The 18,329-nt window shown below is 48.5% G+C and overlaps 1 protein-coding gene across 2 annotated transcripts in view; it reads left to right on the forward strand.

The window, feature by feature from the left end:
- Tlk (Tousled-like kinase) overlaps positions 1-18,329 on the forward strand; it is a 292,570-nt gene that overhangs the window by 117,668 nt on the left and 156,573 nt on the right. The window lies entirely within an intron of this gene.

Here is an 18,329-nt window from a genome sequence, read left to right on the forward strand (position 1 = left end):
ACTTGCCATCTACAAGTACAACTTAGTCAACGCTCGCCAGCATTCTTCTCGTCAAAGTTTGGCGTGCTATTGCTCACCTCGCCAGCATTCTACAGCTGTCAGTGTTCGTCTTGCTGTTGTTCACCTCACCAGCAGTCGCATCGCCAACGTTCTACAGAGTTCATCTTGCCAGCGTTCACTTTGCTAATGCTCACCTCACCAACATTCTACAGCTTCTAGTGTTCGCCTTGCTATTGCTCACCTTACCAACATTCAACAGCATTTGTCTCACCAGCATTTACTTTGCTATTTCACACCTCACCAACATTCTACAGCTGCCAATGTTTACCTTGCTATTGCTCACCTCACCAACTTTCTACAGCGTTTGTCTCGCCGGCATTCGCTTTGCTATTGCACACCTCACCAGCATTCTACAGCTGCCAGTGTTCGCCTTGCTGTTGTTCACCTCGCCAACATTCTAAAGCATTTGCCTCGCCTGCATTTGCTTTGCTATTGCTCACCTTGCCAACATTTGCCTTGCTATTGCTCACCTCGCCAGCGTTTGCCTTACCAACATTTGCCTTGCTATAGCTCACCTCACCAGCGTTTGCCTTGCCTACATTCAACAGCACTCGCCAGCGTTCGCCTTGCCTACGTTGTAAAGCACTTGCCAGCGTTTGCCAGCGCTTGCTTCACCAAACGAGTTTGCAAGACCTTACTAACCTCATCTGGGAACCTGACTAGTGTTGGCCACGTTTGCTTCACCAAATGAGTTTGCAAAACTTTAGTTACCAACCTCCTCTGGGAACCTCACGGTTTGTGTTCTTTGCATGCTTAGGCAAATAATCCTCCCATGCATAACTATTCATATTCATAAGAGAAAGCATACCCGACACTAAGGAGAGGTGCGCAATAAACTTCCCACACTGCTGAGGTCTGCCCAAATACAGGTGCTCGCTAACCACTGCTACTACTACTATTACAAACTAAGTACCGTGTCTTGGACGTTGGCAGTCAGTCATCCACACATCTCCCTGTCTCTTACCATTTGTGTCACTTGATTTGTTGAATAAATACCCTCCAAACTAACACCTTTGTAATATATGGTAAATGGATGGCATGAGCTACTTTGGTTACGCATGCCAGTGTTTGCCGCTGGACCTCACCAAGAAAGTAAAAACCTAGAATTGTACAACGAGCCTCATTAGTTGAAACCCTCAGGAGTTATTGCCATAATTGAAGATTCCTGCTGACTGCTTGTGGCTGCCCCATGCCACCACAAGTCTCTTTAGACATAGTCCTGTCCAGGTATTGCCCCATATAAGAATGCTTTCTGACTGCTTGTGGCCGCCGCATCCCACCGTGGTTCGGAAAAGTCTCAGGAAATGTAATCCTTCGGGGTTATTATCTCGAACCTCTCTCTACGGGTTAGAGAGCTCATCAGAAAACTCATGCTATCGGTCTCTTGATCCCTTGCGATCTCCATCCCACACTGTCATGCCCTCAAAGTACAATGGTCTTGTGAGGCATAACCCTTCAAGGTTATTCTTTTAAGCCTCTATTCCCTATGTGATGGAATGGGCATATACTTACGTTTACGAATGATAGCACCTGTAAACATACATTCGCTTAAAAGTACACTTGTCCCTTGTGAGTCCCTACAACCGATAAAGATTTGATCACTTCACTAGCTATATATGCCTAACGAACATTTTAATGTTTACAATCCGATAGTTTGTCAACAATCATTTCCTTTTAAGCAATGATGTTGCGCTTCGTCGCACATACATTATTCCCGCAAGCGACTCCACGAGCTACCACATGTGCTTACACACTGAAACGTGTTTAGAAGCAGAGACTTTAGCACGAACGCCTACCCTGAGTAGGAAGTTGCACTTTGACACTTCGCATGCAGGCAAGCGAGCTACTACGCCCGTCGAAAGCAATTTACTCAGTCAGTTGCATGCGAATGCATGCCCGTGAGTAGTAGCAAGGGCTACTTACTATAACACAGAACAATTGGAATTTTGTTCCAGTATATTGCTTTCTCATTCGATAGTTGTAACCCGCCTACCATCATGTAATCAGACATGGTAGTCTACCCTAAAGTGGGATCCTCCTGTCATCCCAGTCATGTCCTATCTCCAGATCATACGTCCAAGTATCAAAAGTACTTAAGACTGAACTTCCTTTAAGTAAGTTTGTTACCTTGAGAGGGAATATTCGGAGCTTATGAATTTTGTTGATCGGGAACAGAAAGATAAGAGACGTATTAGCCTTTCTAAGGGATACTTGTCATCAGGTAGGAGGTGGTCTCATTTGTTAACCCTTTTACCCCCAAGCTATTTGGAACTTTCCAACCCTTAACCCCCAGGCATTTTTTTTTTTTTTTTCAAGCACATTTTCCAATATATATTTTTTAAATTGCTCTAACAATCTTAATTTTCGTCATAGAGAGGTCAGATTAGTCTCATTCTATTGGAAAATGCCTGAAGTTTCTCATAAAGTTATCAAAATATGCCAAAAAATGTAAATTGCAGTTTTTTGCAAGGACGTACCAGTACGTCCATGGGGGTAAAGGGATGAGTTTTGTGAAACGTACCAGTACGTCCATTGGGGGTAAAAGGGTTAACATTTATCGATGTTCTCCAATTGAGTTTCGCATACAACGAACCATTAGGGCCACACCCGGATCTTCCTTCTGGCCCGAGGTAACCCGTCCTGGGATTCCTGCAGTAAATTTGAGGAAATTTACCTTCTGGAAGGGTCCATAGCTTAAATTATGCACTCAACTGCCTGTCTGACAAATGTGATTGAAGATAGGTCTCAATTTTGTCCTTCGGAAGTATTGTAGTCACTTGTGACCAATCGTTGACAATAGATAGATTGCTTGACAGCGCTCTACAAGGAAATTCGCTGTAATGCCATTACCAGGTAGAGATTCCTGGCTACTCCAGTGTTTACGAATCCGTAGTGGACAGACATGACCAACTCTTATTGTAGCAAAGGCAGTTGGAGGACAGGGTTCACCATCCCTTTACAGAGACAGTTGCTTGCAACCGATCGCATATCTCGACAGCGATCGACGTGAATGTTTACTTTAGTAACCTCTCTGTGCCCTTGGGCACACGGATGAGAATTAATCTTTTGCTTAAGAATCAAATGATCCTTGTTCCTCTAAATTGTCTGATGGAATGGGAAGCAAAGACTAATTTTCTCCTGTAAGGGTTGCTGGTACAAACTGCCTCTCCTTCCCTCGAGTCACAATACGAGCCACAGCATGCTGAATTGCTCTCCAGGGAAGGAAGTCAATGGTGCCTCCAACTCTACGGTAAGTGGTGGTCGGGATCGCTCTATAGAAAGGGCATCACTCTTACCCATCTCACCTGGGGAGGATGCCACAAAATGAGGGGATAATAGGACCCCAGAGCCTGATCCCTAGATGGCCCTAATCCTCTACACGAAGTGACTTTCTCCTTCCATTGACTAGACATTCAGTGACTTTGCCCACTAGTTATCATTGAGGTTATCCTCCACAGATGTACCTAGAGTTATAGTTTCAGCATTGGTTTGCCATTACAGAGTGCAAGGCTCTGTCCAACACTCAACCCCTCAAGTGTTCACAAGAACACTCCCTCTAGTTGTAACCGGAGTTCCTCCTAGTTCCTTAGATGAGTGGCAAAGTTCTAGCAGACTCAGTGGAGAGGTTTCTTCGATATTGAGTTAGGGGTTTTTGCTAGAATTTATCCTGGCAATCACCATTTGAACTGACATTCATAAAAAGGCAAATAACTCCTATAAAGAGACAAAGTTGCTCTATCCAAGTCAGGGATAAAGACTCTGAGGGAAACGGCATGACCCTTCCTACAGGCGTACCAATGGCTGCGCCAGAAAGGGTGCCTGACAGACTTCAGCGGCCCAGGCAAAAGTCATAGCTTAGGTCTCCTCTATGAGAAACTGTTCCTTAGGTATAAGTGGGGATTCTATGGACTTGAGAGTCCAATAGGATCTGAGTAGTAGTGTACGAGAGACCTGAGTTAGGAGGTAGACTACTGTCCATCTAGCCTTTAGAAAATGAATTTAGACGGGAGACAACTCTCTTACCCTTGGCAACCCAATTTAGTGTCAGACACCCTTCTCAAACAAGGAAACTTCTTACCAGTCATTCTGACCAGGCAGACACCAGATATTGGGATCTTTCTCTCCCTGACAGAATTGTGGTCAAGATGTGAGACGAGGACATATCATTTATGGAAGTTTCCAAGATACAGTTAACCAGTACCGGGGTAACCAGGCACCTCTGGTAGAGGCTGTCCGACATCCGTGGATTGATTGATTGATTACTGTATAAGTTATCTGGTATCCTGACATTTAAGGCCATTGCTGCTGATATTATTTGTTATAAAATGATATTTTAATTATAAAATAAATTTTTGAATATACTTACCCGGTGAATATATAAATAGCTGACGCTCCGGCGGCTCGACAGAAAAACACAAAAACTCGCGAGCGATAGCTATGAAGGTTGCGGGTGTGCCCACCAGCGCCAACTATCGGCCAGATACCACATATACATGTAAACAGCTCCAATTCTTCTCATCCCGCTGGGTCTCTATCGGGGAGGAAGGGGGGGCCTTTAATTTATATATTCACCGGATAAGTATATTCAAAAATTTATTTTATAATTAAAATATCATTTTTAAATATTTAACTTAGCCGGTGAATATATAATAGCTGATTCAAACCCATGGTGGTGGGTAGAGACCAGAATAAATAAAGTTTACAGCGTACATGCTTAGAGCTTTTGACAGTTATATCATAACAAAACCCAAATATATATAGGTACCTGGTAAGGAAGTTGACTTAGACGATTACTCTGCCTTGTTAGTCTGTCTTCCTCACGAAGCCCAGCGATCCTCTTAGGATGCGTAAAGACTCCCAGGAGCTGAAGTATCAAGGGCTGCAACCCATACAACAGGACCTCATCAAACCCCTAATCTGGGCGCTCTCAAGAAATGACATTTGACCACCCGCCAAATCAACCAGGATGCGAAAGGCTTCTTAGCCTTCCGTACAACCCAAAAACAAGATTAAAAACATTTCAAGAGACAGATTAAAAGGATATTGGAATTAAGGGAATGTAGTGGTAGAACCCTCACCCACTACTGCACTCGCTGCAACGAATGGACCCAGTGTGTAGCAGTCCTCGTAAAGAGTCTGGACATCTTTTAAGTAAAATGACGCGAATACCGACTTGCTTCTCCAAAAGGTCGCGTCCATTATACTTTGCAGAGATATATTTTGCTTAAAGGCCAAGGAAGTTGCTATAGCTCTTACTTCGTGCATCTTAACCTTAAGCAAGCATCGGTCTTTCTCATTCAAGTGAAAATGAGCCTCTCGTATTAAAAATCTGATAAAATATGACAAAGCATTCTTTGACATAGGCAATGATGGTTTCTTAACTGAGCACCATAATGCCTCAGATTCACCTCGTAAGGACTTAGTACGAGCTAAGTAGAACTTAAGAGCTCTAACTGGACACAGCACTCTTTCAAGTTCGTTGCCTACGATCTCTGACAGGCAAGGTATATCAAAGGATTTAGGCCAAGAACGAGAAGGCAGTTCATTTTTGGCCAGGAAACCAAGTTGAAGTGAACATGTGGCTTTTTCTGTAGAAAAGCCGATGTTCTTACTGAAGGCATGAATTTCACTGACCCTTTTAGCCGAAGCCAAGCACACTAGGAAAAGCGTCTTGAGGGTGAGATCCTTCAGGGAGGCTGAATGTAATGGCTCAAACCTGTCTGACATGAGGAACCTTAGGACCACGTCTAAGTTCCATCCAGGAGTTGCCAAACGACGTTCCTTAGAGGTCTCGAAAGACTTAAGGAGATCTTGGAGATCTTTATTGTTGGAAAGATCTAAGCCTCTATGACGAAAGACCGAAGCCAACATGCTCCTGTAGCCCTTAATCGTGGGAGCTGAGAGGGAGCGAACATTTCTCAGATGTAAAAGAAAATCTGCGATTTGGGCTACAGAGGTACTGGAAGAGGACACAGATGCTGACTTGCACCAGTCTCGAAAGACTTCCCACTTCGACTGGTATACTCTGATGGTAGAAGCTCTCCTAGCTCTCGCAATCGCACTGGCTGCCTCTTTCGAAAAGCCTCGAGCTCTTGAGAGTCTCTCGATAGTCTGAAGGCAGTCAGACGAAGCGCGGGGAGGCTTTGATGAACATTCTTTACGTGGGGCTGACGTAAGAGATCTACCCTTAGAGGAAGACTTCTTGGAATGTCTACCAGCCATTGAAGTACCTCGGTGAACCACTCTCTCGTGGGCCAGAGGGGAGCAACCAACGTCAACCTTGTCCCTTCGTGAGAGGCGAACTTCTGCAGTACCTTGTTGACTATCTTGAATGGTGGGAATGCATATAAGTCCAGATGAGACCAATCCAGTAGAAACGCGTCTATGTGGATCGCCTCTGGATCTGGGACTGGTGAGCAATAGATTGGTAACCTTTTGGTCAACGAGGTGGCAAAGAGGTCTATGGTGGGTTGACCCCAAGTCGCCCTAAGACTCTTGCACACGTCCTTGTGGAGGGTCCATTCCGTGGGTATCACCTGACCCCTCCGACTGAGACAGTCTGCCAAGACGTTCAAGTCCCCCTGGATGAATCTCGTCAACAGGGAGATGCCTCGATTTCTTGACCATATGAGAAGGTCCCTTGCGATCTCGTATAGCGTGAGGGAGTGTGTGCCTCCTTGCTTGGAGATGTACGCCAAAGCTGTGGTGTTGTCTGAGTTGACCTCTACCACTTTGTTTCGAAGAAAGCTTTCGAATTTCATCAAGGCCAAGTGGACTGCTAATAGCTCCTTGTCATTGATGTGCATGCTCATCTGACTTGAGGTCCACAGACCCGAGCATTCCCGACCGTCCAGGGTCGCACCCCAACCCAAATCCGACGCGTCTGAGAACAACACGTGGTTTGGGTTCTTGACTGCTAGGGATAGTCCCTCTCTCAGACTGATATTGCTGTCCCACCATTTCAGGCATGCCTTTACTGGTTCGGAGACTGGGATTGATACCGTCTCTAACGTCTTGTCCTTGTTCCAGTGAGAGGCTAGATGGAACTGGAGAGGCCGAAGGTGTAGTCTCCCTAGCGAGACAAACTGCTCCAGGGATGAGAGAGTCCCTACGAGACTCATCCAACTCCTGACTGAACAACGTTCACTTTTCAGCATTAGTTGGACTTTGAGCAGGGCTTGTTCTATTCGGGTGGCAGACGGAAAAGCCCGAAAAACTGGACTGCGAATCTCCATCCCCAAATATAGAATAGTCTGGGATGGGATCAGTTGAGACTTTTCTAGGTTGACCAAAAGTCCCAACTCCTTGGCCAGACCCAACGTCCAATGTAGATCCTGCAGACAGCGATGACTGGACGATGCTCTGAGAAGCCAGTCGTCCAAGTACAGGGAGGCTCGGATTCCCGATAGATGGAGGAATTTTGCCACATTCCTCATGAGCCTCGTAAACACGAGAGGAGCAGGACTGAGGCCAAAGCACAGGGCTCGAAACTGGTACACCACATTCCTGTAAACAAACCTCAGAAACGGTTGGGAATCCGGGTGTATAGGAATGTGGAAGTACGCATCTCGTAGGTCGAGAGAGACCATCCAGTCTCCCTCTCTGACCGCTGCTAAGACGGACTTCGTGGTCTCCATCGTGAATTTTGTTTTTGTAACAAAAACGTTGAGCGCACTGACGTCTAGCACCGGTCTCCAACCTCCTGTATGCTTTGGGACTAGGAAGAGACGGTTGTAAAACCCCAGTGATTGAAGGTCCGAGACTTTCACCACCGCTCCCTTCTCTAGCAACAGAGACACTTCTTGATTTAGGGCTTGTCTCTTTGACTCCTCTCGGTACCTGGGAGAGAGGTCTATGGGAGTTGTCACTAGAGGAGGTTTGCGTACAAACGGAATTTTGTACCCCTCTCTGAGCAACAGAACAGACTCTTGGTCTGCACCCCTCTTCTCCCAGGCCTGCCAGAAGCTCTTCAATCTGGCACCTACCGCTGTCTGAGGCTGTGGGCAGTCAGACTCTGCCACGGGAGGACTTGGCTGCTCTCTTCTTACCTCTCTTTCCCTCGGCACGAGAGCTTCCCCTGCTGGGAGCTCTGCCACGAAAGGGCGGGATAAATCTAGATGCAGGAGTCTCGATCCTGGGTCTCACAGCAAAGGATGAAGAAGGAGTCCCTTTGCGAGCAGAGGACGCCATCAGGTCATGGGTGTCCTTCTGCACAAGCGAAGCAGCTATATCCTTAACCAGCTGTTGCGGAAACAAGGCCGCTGATAAGGGAGCAAAGAGCAGTTCCGATCTCTGACAGGGAGTAACTCCTGCCGAAAGGAAAGAGCAAAGGGTTTCTCGCTTCTGTAAGACTCCCGACGTAAAGGTGGAGGCGAGCTCGTTGGAGTCATCGCGGATGGCTTTATCCATATAGGACATGATAAGTAAGGAAACATCTTGGTCGGCAGACGAGATTTTCCTACTTAAAGCTCCTAATGACCAGTCAAGAAAGTTAAGCACTTCAAAGGCCCTGTATACGCCTTTAAGCAGATGGTCAAGGTCCGAGGAGGACCAACAAATCTTAGAGCGTCTCATGGCCAGGCGACGGGGAGAGTCTACGAGGCTTGAGAAGTCACCCTGGGCAGAGGCAGGGACTCCCAAGCCGAGAACTTCTCCCGTGTCATACCAGACGCTCGATCTGGAAGCAAGCTTAGAAGGAGGGAAGGCAAAGGCCGTCTTCCCCAAACTCCTCCTGGTATCCAACCAGTCGCCTAGAAGACGTAAAGCCCTCTTGGAAGAGCGAGAAAGCACTAGCTTAGTAAAGGCTGGCTTGGAAGCAGGTAAGCCTAGAGCAAACTCAGACGGAGGCGAACGAGGAGTAACAGCAACAAAGTGATCTGGAAAAAGATCCTTGAAAATCAACATGATCTTCTTAAAGTCCATCGAAGGAGGAACCGCCTTAGGTTCATCTACATCTGAAGGATTATCATCAGGATGAGGATCAGCAACGTCCTCATCTGAAGGAGCTTCGTCCGATAACTGCTGAGTTACAAGCAAGGGCGAGACTTGCCTTGGTGGCAATGCTTGACAAGCAGAGTCCACACGCACCGTAGCATTAGTAGCAGTCCAGGACGCTACGTCATGTAACTGCTTAACAGCCTGACTGTCAACAACAACAGGAGCGGGAGGACGCTCGACGTCAACTCGAGACTGCCTTGACTGCCTAGACTGAGCAGTCAAAACAACTCTTGACTGCGGTGCTTGACGCTCAGCGTCAAAACAAGTCAACTCCGCTGGTTGGCGAACGTCCTGAATGTCAACAAGAGCATTCGGCAGCGGCTGAACGTCCACATGCGGCTGAAAATCAACACGGGACTGCATCGAGTGAGGCTCTACAAAACGTGACTGACGTGACTTTGTAACGCCAACGTCAACAGGACGAGCAAAGGCTCGTTTGGGCGGCTGACGGCCAGGATCTCGATCAGCTAAACGGCGAGGATCATCGTGAACCTTTTCAGCAGAATAGTCCTCCATAAGAGAGGCAAGCTTATTCTGCATGTCTTGCAGTACAACCCATTTAGGATCAACGGGAATGGGTGCGGTAAGAGACGAGGGTAACGTCTGTGACTGCAAAACATTGCCTACACTAAGACTCTCGGAGCCTGTGTTACGCTTCTGTTTAGGCGGCGAGCAGTCTTCCGATGACTGTACAGGGTCAGAGCTGTCCCAATGGCTACAACCAGGACGCTGGACCTGTCCTGAAGGGACTGACTTTCGCTTTAAGGGTCTCGAAACCTTGCTCCACGGTTTCTTACGTGAAAAGCCTTCGGATGACGAGGAGAAAACCGTCTCGCTCGTCTTATGGTAGGGGCGGTCTTGACGAGACACGCCTGAAACCATAGAGGGAACGTCTGTTCGCTGATTAAAGCCTCTCGAACCCATAAGTCCTACGACATTACTTCTCCCTGGGGCTTGGGAGCTTGCAAGAGGTCTCGGACTAGGCGAACGACAGGCACGAACAGACGAACCCTCGGTCGCAACACTGATAACACTTTGCGCACTAATCACTTTCCCACAATTTTCTAATGTGGCACTCTGACACTTTAATTCCTTTACGTCCGCCATGAGTTGATTACGGTCCGTAGCTAACGACTCGACTCTCTCGCCCAAAGCATGAATGGCACGTAACATATCCCGCATTGATGGTTCCTGAGTGCTAGTAGAGGGTTCAAGCACAACTACTACAGGGAAAGGATTAGGTTCAGGGGCATGGGAGGAGGAAAATTCTAACGATCTAGAGGAACTTCTCCTCACCCTATCTCTCTCTAGCTTACGAGAATACTTGTCAAACTCAAGCCAATCGAATTCCGAAAGGCCCACGCACTCCTCACACCGATCTCCTAATTGACAGGTTTTACCCCGACAATTAGAACACACAGTATGTGGGTCGAGAGAGGCCTTTGGAAGACGCTTATTGCAATCCCTAGCATTACACTTACGAAATCTAGGAATTGGAGAAGGGTCAGCCATTTTGAAAAAGTCAAAGAAAGTCCAAAAAAACAATCCAAAGTCATCAACAATTAAATCTATCCAAAAAAGAGTTCAAGAGTTTAAGTTGAAGATAAAACACCTGCACTGCGAAAGCTCAAACCAAAAGGAAGTACTTCACCAAGACTGTTGAAAAACTCCAGGTTAACAGCGAGTAATGGTACGTCTTGTCGATCAGACCGACAGAGAAGAATTGGAGCTGTTTACATGTATATGCGGTATCTGGCCGATAGTTGGCGCTGGTGGGCACACCCGCAACCTTCATAGCGAACGCTCGCGAGTTTTTGTGTTTTTCTGTCGAGCCGCCGGAGCGTCAGCTATTTATATATTCACCGGCTAAGTTAAATAACGGATTTTGAGCGAAGCGAAAAATCTATTTTTGGGTGAGATAGCCATGGCGTCCTGATGGAAGGTTCCTTTTTGGTAGCTTCCTTGGGTAAATAACTACTAAGATATTCCCAGAGAATTTAACCACAGGTTATCACAGAATTCTAACTTCTGGAGCGAGTATCCTAAAGGTTTCCCTTTAAGACATCGTATATCAACAGGGGACGCATGTATTAACGCGCCACATAGCTATCTACACCCCGAACAGAGATAATGCTTTGGTGTGTAAAGGCGGAGAATAGCTGGGAGCCGTTCCATAGCTAATCTCATCCGTGGCTACTTTTGGTACTCGAGACGTAAACAAACGGGCGCCATTGCTTAAATGACGTCACGTCCGTCTTCATCCTGAAGCCAGTTGCTTGCCGATCACCATGATACAGCAGAGCAGGGTGGGACCTAAAAACTGGACGAAGTAGCAGGGAGGGTCCATCAGGACGCCATGGCTATCTCACCCAAAAATAGATTTTTCGCTTCGCTCAAAATCCGTTTTTTGGGCTCAAGCCATGGCGTCCTGATGGAAGAATACCAGAGAATCAATGTATCGTGGTAGATTTTCCCCTATTGGTAAGTGCCAAGGGCTTTGAACAAAATAGCATAGTAATCTTAATAAAGAACCGTAGGGAAGAATCTTCCTGCCCCCCTTGGCAGTGAAGTTCCCACGGGCCATGCCGACGTCAAAGTGGTTATTGAAGGGCTATTCACCCTGTTAAAAGAACCTGAAGAACTTGGAGACGAGACTGAATGGTTGGCATTCGTATCGGAACATTCTGGAAGGCAGACAAGTGGTGGTTGGACACTGTGTGCTGAGAAGGTTGGTTTCGTCTCCAGGGTATGAAGAGTAAGTATTCGTATTGGAATATTACGTTGTAAGAGTGAATATAAATTAAGGGTTAGGACCTTAAAATCTCCATGAACCATAAGGAAAGGGGATAATAAAACTATGACAGGCTTGTATTTCATAGTAAGTAGGAGCAGATTGAGACGCACAAGTAATAAAATAGAAATTTTATTTCACAGTTGCAGAAATTAAATGAATTGCAGCAATAAGTAAAGTTCATTTACAGTAATTACAATGTACATAGTAATAAAGACTTGCTCTTGAATCTGAAAGGGAATTTCAAATTTATTAGTAGGCACTCGTTCTCGAGGAACGTTAGTCTTTAATTAAAACACATCATGCTCAAGGCATGCGGCACTTGTGTGACAACTATGACATTTCACCTGGGATAAGAACAGTTATAAAAAGCACTAAGTGTTTTCGACATCACTATGTATCGCTCGAGGGTCAACATAGGCACCCGAAGAGTTAGAGTCCCAAGTAACTCACTGTTCTATGCAGAGTTAGGTGCAGGTTTCATAACACTACCTGCGGCTACCACAAAATGTTTGACTTCGTGCACTTGTTTCGCATAATGTTTGAAGAAAACGCGCGAGGACTTCCAGCCTGTGAAGCTTTTAAGGCTTTCGAAGTCCATACTCTGAAAGAAATTCAGAGACGATGCAACTTTCCTAGGATCGTGACCGGCGGGTGTACTGTCGGGATCCGCTCTGCGAATGAAGTAGGTGATTTTCGCTCTTAATTGTTTCAGTGACAGGTCGCTGCCCGATGTTTCTCCTTTGAAGAGTTGGCCTCCACCAAAGTTCGAAGTTCTGCGAAGATAGACCTTGAGGCTCTCTACTGGGCATAAAGAGGCATCTTCCTTCAGGGGGCATATTCTCCAGGGGCCCCATCTTTTGGTGGGTAATTCATTTTTGGCGAGAAACGTCGGATCCGGGGAGAGGGTAATGTCTCCTGAATCAGTAAACAGGATGTGACCCTCTTCTCTTGATAATGCCACTATTTCGCTGACTCGGGCTCCTGAGGCAAGAGCAAAGAGAAATATAACTTTCTGAGTCAGATCCTTGAGAGGGCATGAATCATTATCCAAGTTGGAGGCGAAATGGAGCACCTTGTCCAATGACCAGGAGATCGGTTTCGGTGGGGGTGCTGGGCGTAGACGAGCACATGCTTTCGGTAGTTTATTGAAGATGTCGCTGGACAGATCAATTTGGAAGGCATACAATATTGGTCTAGTCAAGGCCGATTTGCAAGTTGAAATCGTATTGGCTGCTAATCCCTGTCCATGAAGGTGAATGAAGAAGGACATGCAGAAATCAATTGTGATTTCCTTAGGATTTTTTGTCTTGACGAAGGAGACCCATTTTCTCCAAGATGATTCGTATTGCCGTCTTGTGGATTCGGTCTTGTATTCCTCGAGGAAGTCTAGACTTTTCTTCGAGATCCCAAACCTCTTCTTTGCGGCTAGGGAGAGAAAATCATGAGATGAAGGTCCTTGATTTTCGATGATGAAGCGAAGACAGTCGACTTCTGTACTTGTTGGGAGAGAACTGGGCCCGGGAGAGGGATCAGCTTGGGCTGCAGCTCCAGGACCAGGGGGGTACCAGTTGCTCCGGGACCACTTGGGAGCCACTAGGGCCGCTGTCCCTTTGAAGGTTCTCAGCTTGGAGAGGACTTTCAGCAGAAGGTTGGTGGGAGGGAACAGGTAGATCTTGGACCATCTGTTCCAGTCCAGTGACATGGCATCCACTGCTTCTGCCTTGGGGTCCTCGTACGGGGCCACATACCGAGGAAGTTGATTGTTGTCGCTCGTTGCGAAGAGATCTATCTGAAGTTCTGGGACTTGGTGAGAGATGAAGGAGAATGATCTTGCGTCTAGAGACCATTCCGACTCTATCGGGTTTGTCCGAGATAGAGCATCCGCTGTCACGTTGCGGAATCCTTGTAGGTGAACTGCAGACAGGTGCCATTTCTTCTTCTCTGCCAGACGGAAGATTGGCAGAAGCACTTGATTTATCTGGGGCGATCTTGAGCCTTGGCGATTGAGACATCGAACTACCACCGAGTTGTCTAGGGTTAGACGAATATGGATCGAGGGAGGCGGGGATAGTTTCTTCAGAGTTAGAAGGACCGCCATGGCCTCCAAGATGTTGATGTGGAACGTCTTGAACAGGGGAGACCATGTGCCTTGAGCCTGTTTTTGGTGGGAGTGACCTCCCCAACCCTCCAGCGAAGCGTCCGTGTGGATGTTGAGTGATGGAGGTGGGTGTTGAAGAGGAATGGACCTTTTCAGGGCCTTTGCTTCCGACCACGGCTTGAGGAGAAGTCAAAGTCTGTTTGGGAGCCGTCTCTTGAGGTCTCTTCGAGCGATGGATGCAGAACGTCTCCAGACTCCCGCGGCATCCTTTAGCTGTGCACGAAGCACTGGGTTTGTTACTGAGGCGAACTGTAGAGAGCCTAGAACTCATTCCTGCTGGCGTCTTGAGATCCGTTTGGATTTCAGTAGTCGCTTGACAGACCCTGCTATTTCCTTCCTTTTCTTCTGGGGAATGGAAAGGCAGTGTGACTGAAGGTTCCATTGGATTCCTAACCACTGGAACTTCTGAGCTGGAGAGAGGCGAGATTTCTTCTCGTTTATCTTGAATCCCAGGTGTTCTAGGTACTGGGTGACTTTGCTGCAGGATTTTACACAATCCTCGGGCGATGGAGCCCAAACTAGCCAATCGTCGAGGTAGGCCATCACCTGGACGTCTCGGAGGCGGAGCTGTTGTACTATGGCGTCCGCCAGCTTTGTGAAGATCCGAGGGGCCACATTGAGGCCGAAGGGCATGGCCCTGAAGGCGTAGCTTTTCCTTTGGAGTCGAAATCCTAGGTAGGAGGAAGCGTGATGGTTCATTGGAACGTGCCAGTAGGCATCCGCCAGGTCTATGGAGACCGTGTAAGAACCTCGAGGCAGAAGGGTCCTTATCTGTTGAAGAGTCAGCAACTTGAACTTGTCGTTCGCTATGAACTTGTTGAGGGGGGATAAGTCCAGAATGACTCTGAGTTTGTCGGAGTCTTTCTTGGGGACACAAAACAGTCTCCCTTGGAACCTGGTGAACTTTACCTTCCTTATCACCTTCTTGTTCAAGAGATCTAGGACATATTCTTCCAGAAGGGGGGTTGATTGTTGGAAGAATTGCTGGAATGTTGGGGGTGGTTGAGTCCAACTCCAGCCTAGACCCTTCTTGACGATGCTGTGTGCCCAGGGATCGAAGGTCCAGCGATCCTGGAATTGGCGGAGTCTTCCTCCCACCGGAAGCACTTCATTGCTTCTGGTGTCCCGAGGGCTTGCTGCCTCGGCCGCTAGCTCCCTTTCCTCCTCTGCCTCTGGAGGGACAGCGAGACGCGTCTCTGCCTGCACCTCTGCTTGAGCCTCTACCTTTGGGACGAAAGGTAGTCGTCTGTTGCTCGAAAGCAGGGGTGAAAACCGGTGACTGTGACAATACCGGTTGGGTGACCAGTTGAAAGGTCTGCTGTGGCTGAGCTGCCACTTGGGAGGTAGCGGGTCCCGGAAACTGACGTCTTGGTTGACGTTGCTGGGGTTTCTGTTTTGAAGATTTCCTCTTAGGTTGAGGTCCGTCGTCCTGAGAGGATTTCCTCTTCTTTGACATGCCCCACTTGTGGAGAAGGTTCCTATTCTCCGTGGCGGCTTTGTCGGTGATCTCCTTCACAAGGTCAGAAGGAAAGAGGTGTTTGCCCCAGATGTTGGAGGAAATCAGCCTCCGGGGTTCGTGTTTCACAGTGGCACCTGCGAACACGAATTCACGACAGGCTCTCCGAGCCTTCATGAAGTGGTACATATCCTTCACCAGGGTTGCCATGTGGGATTTGGCAAGTACCATGTAGTGGTCTGGTACTCTGGTGTCACAGGCCATAATGTCAAGTTGGACCTGGTGGGACATGGATGCTGCGAGCCTCTCCTTCGTATCTTGTTCCCGACGAAGGAGGTGATCGTTGAGTTTCGGGAGGTCTTCATTAAACTGACGTCCGGCGACGTCAGGATCTAGCTTTCCCACCACGAAAGTATGCTGGATGTCCTTCCAGTGTCGAGCGTCGGGGGGAGTGACTATGGAGAAGGGTCTGCACTCCTCCAGTGCAGGGCAGGCTTTTCCCTCTTCCACAGCCTTGAGGCACGCAGCGAAGGCCTTTTCCATGAATGGAAGGACTGCATCCTCGGGTGCGACGTAGGTAGGGTGCTTCTTGCTCAGGGCCGGAAGCTTAGAGCAGGTAAAACCCCTACTTTTAAACGTGTTGGCTAGCATAGCCTGGGCCTTCGCGAGATCGAACACTATCTCTTCTTTCGGTTCGGTCTCTTCTTTAGAGGCAGGTTCAGAGCGAAGTCGGACGTAACAGTCCGGGTAGGCCTCAAAATTTGGGAAGAACTCCACGTCTTCCAGGGGGACCGAGCCGATCTTGTCACTGACGAAGATTCTGCCGGTCGCTATCACCATATGCTCAGCATACCTCCATGGGTTGGCATGAGAGCAAGCAGGGAGATCCTCAACCGAGATCTTCTTCGGTTCTTTGGATCCTAACATGGACCTGATGAACTCCTGATTCTCCTTCAGCTTGTCGTCCATGACGGCTTTAATCAACTGGAGCATCTCTTGGGTGGATGGTAAGGGTTCCGGGGTCGTGGAGGTAGACGAGAGAGACACTTCCGTCGGTGTAGGAGTAGGGGCGGTGATGGAAGGAGGAGCGACCTCTTGCTCCGACTCGGCGTATTCCACCTGGTCTTCATCATCTTCAGCTCCTTGAGCCATAAGGGTCTTCTCCGTACCCTCCGAGACATCCGACATGTGTTCATCATCATCGGAATCTAGGCGGCACTCGTGCATGGACTGGGCCATGACTACATCAGGTTCCACCGTAATTTGGACAGTGGGGAGTCAAATCCTTGGGCACCACAGAATCAGGGGAGGCCTTTGGGAACAGAAGTGACCCTCAATTCTTCAGTGGCCAGGTACGGTCCGGTGGCATTCTTCTGGAAGCCACGCACCCATTTGCGTAGCTTCTCCCGAGAAATGTCCCTGACCCTCCGCTGAGGGAGGGTTATGGAAGGCATCAGCTATGTGAGCCTGGCAGACCGTACAGTTCAGCGGGTCCCAGAATTTCAAATCCCCTTTCTTGTTAGCACAAGGGGCGTGAGTCCTGCAAGCCGTATGCCCGTAGAAGTGCGGGCGTTTCACAGCGCAGAAGTCGAAGTCACACTTCATCTGCTCCTCCTGTGGAAGAAAGAGAAAATGAGTATGGGGGGAGTCATAAGAATGGCTCTTAAGCTAAGTTAATATTAATCATTAATTTTAACTTGATAAAGGGTGTGATGCACAGAGGTTGAAATAGTAAAGAAACATACTCCGTGCATCCCGCCCGGCTGGCTACCGCAAGCTTTATCCTTGGATAATCCGAGATGGCCGAAGGCACAGGATAGTATTCCGCGGAAGTCCATAGGGCAATGGAATTCCATGGAAATTGCCAAGGATAAGTTTGGGACCGAGGCCACTCAGTCCCAAATTAGGGGGCTAAAGGATCCCCGAGGGGTAACTGCTTCCGGCAACCCAGCCGCGCTAAGATACACGCAGCATGCTGGAAATCTGAAGAATGCAAAAGGACAGCATGATTACCAATAGAACAGTACCAAGGTACTGATCCAATAACGTAAACAGGCCATCTGTTTGCAGTGTAGGGCTATCAGTACTCAGATGATAGCTAGTAGAAGGGGGTGCAAGTCGTCTTGACGCCTCCAGGGGGTTCCGGCAGACCTCCGGCACGCCGGAGGCCGCTCCAGCAGAGTTTTCTGGCATTAGGACAGACGATATAAGTCACGAGTAATACCAGGGTGGCGGCCGCCGACACAATGGCGGCACGCCGGGCAGAGGGAGCGGCGGCTCCGGCAGTCGGAGGATGCCAGATTGGTGACAGGAACAAGGATGGTTATAGCAGAACCAGGTTGCCGGCACTCCGGTGGCCGACCGGCAGGCGGACGGCGAAGCTATGAAGAAGGTGGAGAGCCATCGGCTGGAAGCCGGCGGCAGTCGGCAGTCCCCCGCCACACGGGGGGCTGGCGACCATGGGGGTATGGGGAGAGTCACCAAGGTAGGAGGTGGGTATCGCCGACAGTGGAGGCGGGCAAGGGACCGGCACCCGGATAGTGAAAGAGACAGAGGGAGGGATGTAAGAAGTCCAGCCATGGACTCCCAGACATCCCCCCCCCTGAGAGGGTGTACCCATGATAGAGGCTGGCTCTATCACCCAGAAGCAGGGGCCGCAGAGGACCGGGAGCTAGGGTAGCCCAAGGGGAGGGCTAGGGACACCCAAAGAGGGGGAGACCCCCTGTATACAGAACACATCCAGCTGGCTAACCCCATAGGACACTATGAAGGGTATATGTACCAGAGCGGACTGCACACAGAAGCTCAAGGGTAGCCCTATCACTCCACCCTAAGGAGGAGTTGTAGGACAGGGGACAGATGGG

The sequence above is a fragment of the Palaemon carinicauda genome, chromosome 14 (genome assembly GCF_036898095.1).
Source record: "Palaemon carinicauda isolate YSFRI2023 chromosome 14, ASM3689809v2, whole genome shotgun sequence".
NCBI classification, from domain to species: domain Eukaryota; kingdom Metazoa; phylum Arthropoda; class Malacostraca; order Decapoda; family Palaemonidae; genus Palaemon; species Palaemon carinicauda.